This window comes from Petaurus breviceps, unplaced genomic scaffold (genome assembly GCF_028583685.1).
Source record: "Petaurus breviceps papuanus isolate PSGF00001 unplaced genomic scaffold, PetGlider_PUasm1.0 689, whole genome shotgun sequence".
Lineage (NCBI taxonomy): Eukaryota > Metazoa > Chordata > Mammalia > Diprotodontia > Petauridae > Petaurus > Petaurus breviceps.
In genome coordinates, this window is record NW_027186458.1 from 869,937 (window position 1) to 877,945 (window position 8,009).

Genomic DNA, 8,009 nt, shown 5'->3' on the forward strand with positions numbered 1-8,009 from the left:
TGGCTCAGAGAATGTAACAACCTTATTGACTCACTGGCCAATCAAGAAGTATCTACTGAAAAACAAGCCTCCCTCCCCAGGCTTCTGGTGCACTTTAGCCTAGGGGCAGGGAAGATCTTCCAAATTTGCATTCCCATTACAACCACCTTCTGGGGGTGCTGTGCTATCATCACGGGCATGAATATTTTTTATGAAGGTTCCACTACTCATTCCGAGTCCAAGGCCCTCTCCTAAGCTAATGTTACCCCCAAGTCCAATGCTCCCTCCAAGGCCAAGTTTCCACGCAATGGCTCCATGCCACCCCTGATGCTGATTGTACCTTGGCAATGCAGATTACTGTCACATCCTCTTGTTCCTCTGCCACCTTTAGCTCCAGGTCCTAATCTAGAGGAAATTCTAGCTTCACTGGTCAGAGAAGAGGTGAACAAGATGGTGGGAGGGGTTTGGGAGCTAGCTTTAGGGTACAAGCAAGTGGGAGGAGTGACTTGGTGGAGCTGGACCAGCCAATCCAATCTCTTCACAAACTTTATCTTTTTTCAGGCCAGTCTTGGACTAAATGAATTGACTCATGGCCTTTCTATATTTCTCTACCACATGCTCTATTTGGAGGTGGAACACAGCAGTCATTTAGTTGCCAATGCCATGGACAGCAAACTCCAGAGCCCGAGTATAGCAGGGAAAATGGAGGTCAGCCATGATTCTGACACTGTGCATGAGTGAGACCTGTAGCTCTAAACTGAGATTGAAGAGAAACTGGTCATGAAGAAATGGGGAGCAGGCTGCCAAGATTACGTTATGGCCCCAGAACTTGAGACTGCCAGCCATGAAGATGACGTCACAGAAGTACTTCCTCTTCCTGGAGTTGGTTCATGTTTCACAGGGTGGCAGCTTCATGCCCTGGGAAGAGGAATCACAAGATTTCTACTCCAGATGCCATGGTGCTGGGTGTGCTTCAGGAAATTTCCTGGCCAAGTTCCCTCTAATATTCTTGCTGCTATTAATATTCTCCCTCTATGTTAGTCTCTCATTTCAACACTTGCTAGAAAGAACTCAGGGTCTCCCTTGCCCTACAACTCTCAGACTAATTTAACCTTCCCAACAGTGGTATATATAGGCCTTCTATTCTCATAATTCAGTCTTTGCTAAATAGATAAGACGGCTCACAGCACTTTAATAAACAGAGAGCCTCAAATTTAAATCCTTCAACTAAAAAAGAAGATCATCAGACCTTCTCATCTGGTCTTTCATTGTGCAGTAAGGTCCTCTGGACCTTCCAATCAACCATGTAACTATACTGTCCAAGCCCTCAGATAGTGTCATATGATTTACTAATCTACCCTGAATATCCTGGGACATTGTCATCCACCCAGCAACTTCATCCTTACGAACAGAAGGTATTTCCATCCTCTCTGAAGCATAAACTCCCCTCAAACTCTTTGAGATAAAGAACTATCTCACTTTTCTAATTATATCTTCAGTGCTCAGTATAGTGCTTGATGTATACTTAGTACTCAATAAATGTCTTCTCATTCATCCTTCACTCATGCTATTCAGTAGCTTATGACTTATTCTTTTCACAAATGCCATGCATTATGCCTTGTGATGATGCTAAAGGAGACAAAAATGACCCTGCACCCTTTTGTCCATTTGTTCTGCTGTTCAGTTCTAGTGAAGGAATGTCAAGAAAACACAGTTATAGAAGTAGATCTCCCCATTCTGTGCATGCCACATAAGCTTAGGAATATGGAGTATTCTTGAGCCCAGGATAGAGAAAATCCTCTGTTGAGGGCAAACACAGGAGCTGGGTAGAGTGTAATTCAATTTGTCTCCTGTACATGATGAACCACTCATACCTCTACATCACTGTAAGGGGCCAGGTTCTTTGACTACAACTGAAATCTTAATATGTGTAGAACACAGTCCACAGTTTCAAGACTAGTGCACGAGGAACATGTAACAGCAGATATAACTGCTTCAGTACATGTAGAGACTTCTAATTGTACGTCCTTAAAAGAAACTTAGTTCAATCAACCAAGCCCAAATATATACTATTGTTACAGACCATGAGTATCCTTGGAAGCCAGGAGCTAGAAAAATACTTTGCCTCTAAAATGAATATTCTTGGGTGTGGGGGTAGGGAGGTAGAGGGAACATCAGAATGCAGATTAAGACTCTTATACTTTTAAGGATATTAATTACCAAAAAAAATGAAGTATGGCTGAGGAGCGGATTTTTCCTTTTGAGAAATCCCTGTTGAAGCACTTGAGAAAAAAAATCATCTGCAGAAGATATAACAGCATAAATAACAATGGCATCATGGGGACTCTCTATTATCCTCATGTATCGGCAAACCACATTTAACTGAACAAATATTTTTGCCTGGAGAGAGGTAGGCTCTCCAAACAGAGATTAATCCTCTTAATGGATTTTCCTTACCTCAGTGAAAAATGCATTATGGGCTCTTAGGTCACACTCAACACACTGTTCAATTTTTATATGATGTGAGGTTGGCACCAAGATGGTTTTTCTTTCACACTGTGGGTAAAAAAACAATGAGCTGGGAGGTTTGGAGACAGACTCTTTAATCACTTGCTCAAGACTCGGCTCTCCAATAGAACTACATTCGTCTAGGCTTTCTTTTTTTCTTTTCTTTCCTTTCTTTTTCTTTCCTTTTTCTTTTCTTTTTTCTTTCTTTTTTTGTGGCAGTGTATATAGAATTTGCTATGAGGAAAAATCAACATACTTCAGCTGTGTGCAAAATGTTTGTGTGATCAATAAGGCTTCCCTTGTCAGCCACTTCATTAGTAGAACTCGTTCTCTGAGTGCTTGTTTCAACAACCTTTTCCTGGCAAAATGGGGGAAAGCTCTTGTCACCCCTTCTCCTTCTTCCCACCCAAACACCCAAGGCAGAAAGAAGTGCATTGTCTCCTGATTGACAGAGCCCATGACTGGAAACTTTCTTACTTAGAAAGAAGGCTGTGGCTACATTACCTCTGTGGAACTGACTGCCACATCCCAGGCTGGCCATTATCTGATCCCAGTTAATTATATGCACTGGAGTCTTTGTCCATCTTTGCCTTTGAGGATTCCTCTTCAATGGGCATGCCACATATCCAATGGACAGTTATTTAGCCGTGAAAGACTTCAATTCCAAGGTCGGTCCTTTCTTGTAACTCACTTTTCCCAGCCGTACTTGCATGAAAATGGGAAAAGGTGCTTCTGTTCCCATGCCCCATGGAGGACTGGGGAAAAGACCAAGCCAGACTGACAAGCGACCCTGCTAACTATTTTCAGAGAAGAAATGTAGCCAAGTAGTAGGCCAGAACTCAGGTGTAAGCATGCTGGACAGATCTTCCTGAAGATTGGATTTTTTTCTTGGACTTTGAAATGTGAAGTTGGACTAAAGATATTAACTTTAAATGTGTTTGTTTTTAATGTTTACACACATACATATAGACATATCAATATATGTATATTTCTCTTGAAGAAAAATAATCAAATAAATAACCCAAATGGTTCATATCTATCAATAAATATACAAGCTGAAATAGTATGCTAGAGTCAGTCTTTCCTTATATAGCTGCGTTCTAAGATGAGAATAGGTGAATAGGTGAAGAGGTCCTTTTTCTCAATTCCCTCCTGAACTAACATTGGCCTTGTCCAGATTTTAGTTTAGTCTATGTGTTATAATGATGTTATGTTTCTGCTTAGTAATTGATCCTCTGAATGTGCATGCTGATGAAGTTGATTGTACTTTCTCCTGATTCTCTTTCAATGTTAGGTTTAATGAACTGGAGGTACTGATCACTGGCCCCTTAACAAATTTCATAGAACATGTTTGGTAGGGGCTTATGGCATCAAGTAGCACCAAAATACTAGTGGTCCTTGGAATCCTGAAGGGGCAGTTGTATTAGGTCTCACCCTGACAGAATGGGTCCACATTACATATGTAACAACTGGGCTCACTGAAAACTGTGACCAATCAAAAAACCTGATGCCATATTTCATCATTAAAAATGGGTCCAGGATTATTAGAGCACAGAGCAAAAATAGACTTCCAGGTGAGTAATCTTCTGAAAGAATTAAAAAACACTAAAAACACCCATTAATATAGGGCCCAAATCTAGCATTTTCTGATCAAAGAAGAAGAAAAACAATACTTCAAGCAACAAAAAGGAAAGAGTTAAAGAAATAGTGAACCCCAGTCAGGATCACCCAAGACTATATAACAGCTATGTAAAAGGAAAATACACACACATACATTTGTATATATACAAACATATACATATATATATATATATATATATAATGACACACATACATACACACATAAATGTGTATATACACACATATGCACACATACACAAATTAAACAAAAGCCGAACCCCTCCTCCTATCTACAAATGGAATAAAATCCTACAGGGACAAAAATGGACCCTATATTGAATAAGGAACTTTCTAGCATTCCTGGAAGAAGAAGGATTAGGAGGAAGAGGAGGAGGAGAAAAATAAGATAAGACCAGTGCAACCAGGATTAGGGAAAAATGGAACTGCCAAAATGGCAGTGGACAAGACTGGTACCACTAATATGTAAAAATATAAAGAAAAGGGAGGAAAAGGAGAATGACCTAAGAAAGAAATTAAGAAATTATGATATTTCTTATAATGTGTATGTAATCTAACTATATACAAACATATATTCTAGGGTAGGTGGGATTTGTGGACCAGGAAAAAAAATGATTGAACATATACTCCCCCAATGCACCTCTCTCACACACACTCACACACACACACACAGAAACACAACCCTATCCACAAACAATTTAATGTAAAAATACACTAAAAAGAGCAGGGGGCTTAGATTAGGACAAGGAGAAGAAAGGGGAATGTGTAATAAAGGGGCAGAGTTGTAGGAAAGAGGAAATTTCACCCATGGATACTGGATTATAAAGGAAATAAGATTGGGAATGGTAAGACCCAGAAACTTAAGTCCACGGTGAATGAAAAAAAAAGCAAAGGAGTAGAATCAGATTATTCCAATTGTACATTATTAATGTCTATTAAAATAATTTTGTTTCATCACCTTCATTTCCTCTGTACCAGGAGATGGATGGGAAACAGAGAGAAAACATTAGAATATGATATGATGGAAGAAAAAAAAAACCTAATATTCAACAATGCATGGGATTTTACTTCCCGATAAAAGTGGGGAAGGTGGCAGAATCAATTAGAAAGTAGGACCCACCATCAGGAGAAGGTAGATTTGCAAGTAAATATTATCAAACATTCACAGAACTATGAACTCTAATACTGCATAAACTGCAAAAATAGACCAATAAATGATATAGTACAAAATAGGTTTTATGAAACAACCATGGGCCTGAAACATAAACTAGGAAGGGGGGGGATAAAGCAGAGAGAGAGAAAATAACACAATATTTTAAATTAATATTGATGTAAAATATTGAAAAAAATTAACAACAACAATGATAAACTATCATGTATATAGTACTATAAGGATAAGTGCTCACCTTGGTAAGTAGATGTTAATATTATCTGCAATTTACAAATAAACAAACTGAGATAGACAGAAGTATCAAAGTTATTTGTCCAGTATCACAAGGCTACTACATTCCTGAAGCCCAAATTCAACTCAATTTTTCATTAGTGCTCTATTTACTGTATCATTAGCATCTTTCATTAAATCTTCTATATTAAATATGCATTGAATTTATTAATTATTATTTAATATTTTTAAAGAGGCTATAGCAACACAACCAAAAGATAATTCACTGTGATCAGTTTAAATTTGCAAAACTTATTTATATTTAAATCTATATTTTATTTATATTTAAATATATATCAAGAAAGTAGGACTAGTCTTTCAAGATTGTTTATATTTCCAATTTTTTGTTGTCCTGTTTTTTGTTTGGTTTTGCTTGAATAACTGAATAATTTCATATAGTTCTTCCCAGTTTTCTCTGAAACTTTTTTACTTCATTTCTTATGACACAATTGAATTCTATTATGGTCATATCATAATTTGTTCAAACATTCCCCAGTTGATAAGCACTCCCTTAGCTTCCTGTTCTTCGACACTACAAAAGGAGCTATAGTATATATTTTTTTGGTGGGGTAGGTATATGTAAGTCCTTTCATTCTTTAATTTCTTTGGGTTATAGACCTAGTAGCAGTATTACTTGGGCAAAGGACTTGTGCAGTTTGGTAACTTCTCAGATATAATTCCAAATTACTTTCTAGAATGGCTAGATTTTTTACCTTCTATCCTGAACACAACCATAGGAAGTATTTCTTGGAACATTTTAAAATTATATCATGTATGTACATAGATAGATAGATAGATAGATAGATAGATAGATAGATAGATAGATAGATAGATAGATAGATAGATAGGTAGATAAATATATAGATAGATATTCTATTAGTTAAATTTCTACCTATCTATCTATGAATACTCTATCCTTTTTTCTATGTTCTTTCCTGTCCTTTGTTCTTCTAATTATTCAGGTTATTATGGATGCTCAGATTTTTATTCCCTCCTGGAGGACAATACTATAGTTTCCTTTTGTGAGGTACAAAGCATAATCTATTTCCCAGAAGACTATTGTTGTGGAAGAGTGATGGTGGTTTCAACCCAATAAAAAAGTTAAATGTCCTAATATGTTTGGGATATAAATATGCCAAAGGCACACACTGAAAGAAGTAATTAGCACAATAAAACTAAAACATTTCGAAAGCCTCAAAACCTCAGAGAGAGAGATTCTTCTAAAGATTCCCTGATGACAGATTTATTCTTTCTTCTTTTTTTTTTAAATACAGGGAGCAGCTGTGTGAAAACACTCTGCCACATTTTAAATCCAAGGCTTATGACTTTTTCTGGTGGTTGTTGCTATTGTTTTCCAGTATCAAAAATGATCAGAGGAACAGTTTTACTTTCAATAGTTAGGTGACCTGTTGAATGGGGGACAATTTTTATTATAAGCTTGTCAATCCAAAAACTGTTGAGCTTTTGAAAAATTTTGAAAAGTATTTGTCATTTAACTTTTGCTATGGTTTGAGTTCTTTCATTCTTCTTGATTGTGTCCTTCTTCTCATTGACAGGTGTCATCTGTTTGCTAAACATTTTAAAGAGACTAAATCTTGTTAGAATAAATGGAAGGAAAATCTCATATCCTATAGAACCCTGAAGAGATTCATGTGAAGCTTCAGGAGGAAAACACCTGAAATTTACTAATTGCCTATGATCCCAAGGGAAACACACTGCTCACTTGAATATTTAACAGAGATTTTATCAATTTTATTTTTGTGTTCATGAGTAACTGTTTTTTTTTATAGAAAGTGTAGAAAACCATGCCCTATGAACATTTTTAAATGACCAAAACTATGCTTCCCAAAGTGATTTCCTTGGCTATTTTCCTAGTTGTCTGTACATGTCATCTTATATAGAAGCTGATCCTTCTATATTGCCTTCTTTTACTGGATCATTTATTAGAAGTTGCATCATTCATTTTACTTTATTGAATTATTACTTAAAGGAGTACAGTCACCACTAAAAAAGTGTTCTGGATCTATTATATTTTTGTAGTGGGTGAGTGGTCTATGAGTCAAAACCTTGTGAGTACATATCCAATATTCAACCGATACAATCTCCAACTAGACTTTAGAGCTTTCATAGACAGATATTCCCTTAACTGCTTCTGCTCTGCTAACCACATGTGGAAAAGTAGTGTCTTTGATTAACTGCATAGTTGGAATTAGCAGTAATAATCAAAATGCATCAGTTGTTTGAGATTGTGTGAACTGGTGAAAACTAGTTTTGTGTAGGCCTAGGTTGACACTGCATATAAGCTAAGACTTAACTGACATTGGAACTGGAATCAGGAGGGTATGAGTTCAAATCTGGATTCACATTCTTCTTCTTCTTCTTCTTCTTCTTCTTCTTCTTCTTCTTCTTCTTCTTCTTCTTCTTCTTCTTCTTCTTCTTCTTC

At 36.8% G+C, this 8,009-nt stretch overlaps 1 pseudogene; it reads right to left on the reverse strand.

Moving 5' to 3' along the window:
• LOC138174540 (zinc finger and BTB domain-containing protein 12-like) overlaps nucleotides 1–964 on the reverse strand; it is a 1,497-nt pseudogene extending 533 nt beyond the window's left edge.
• Between the last annotated feature and the right edge of the window lie 7,045 nt (nucleotides 965–8,009).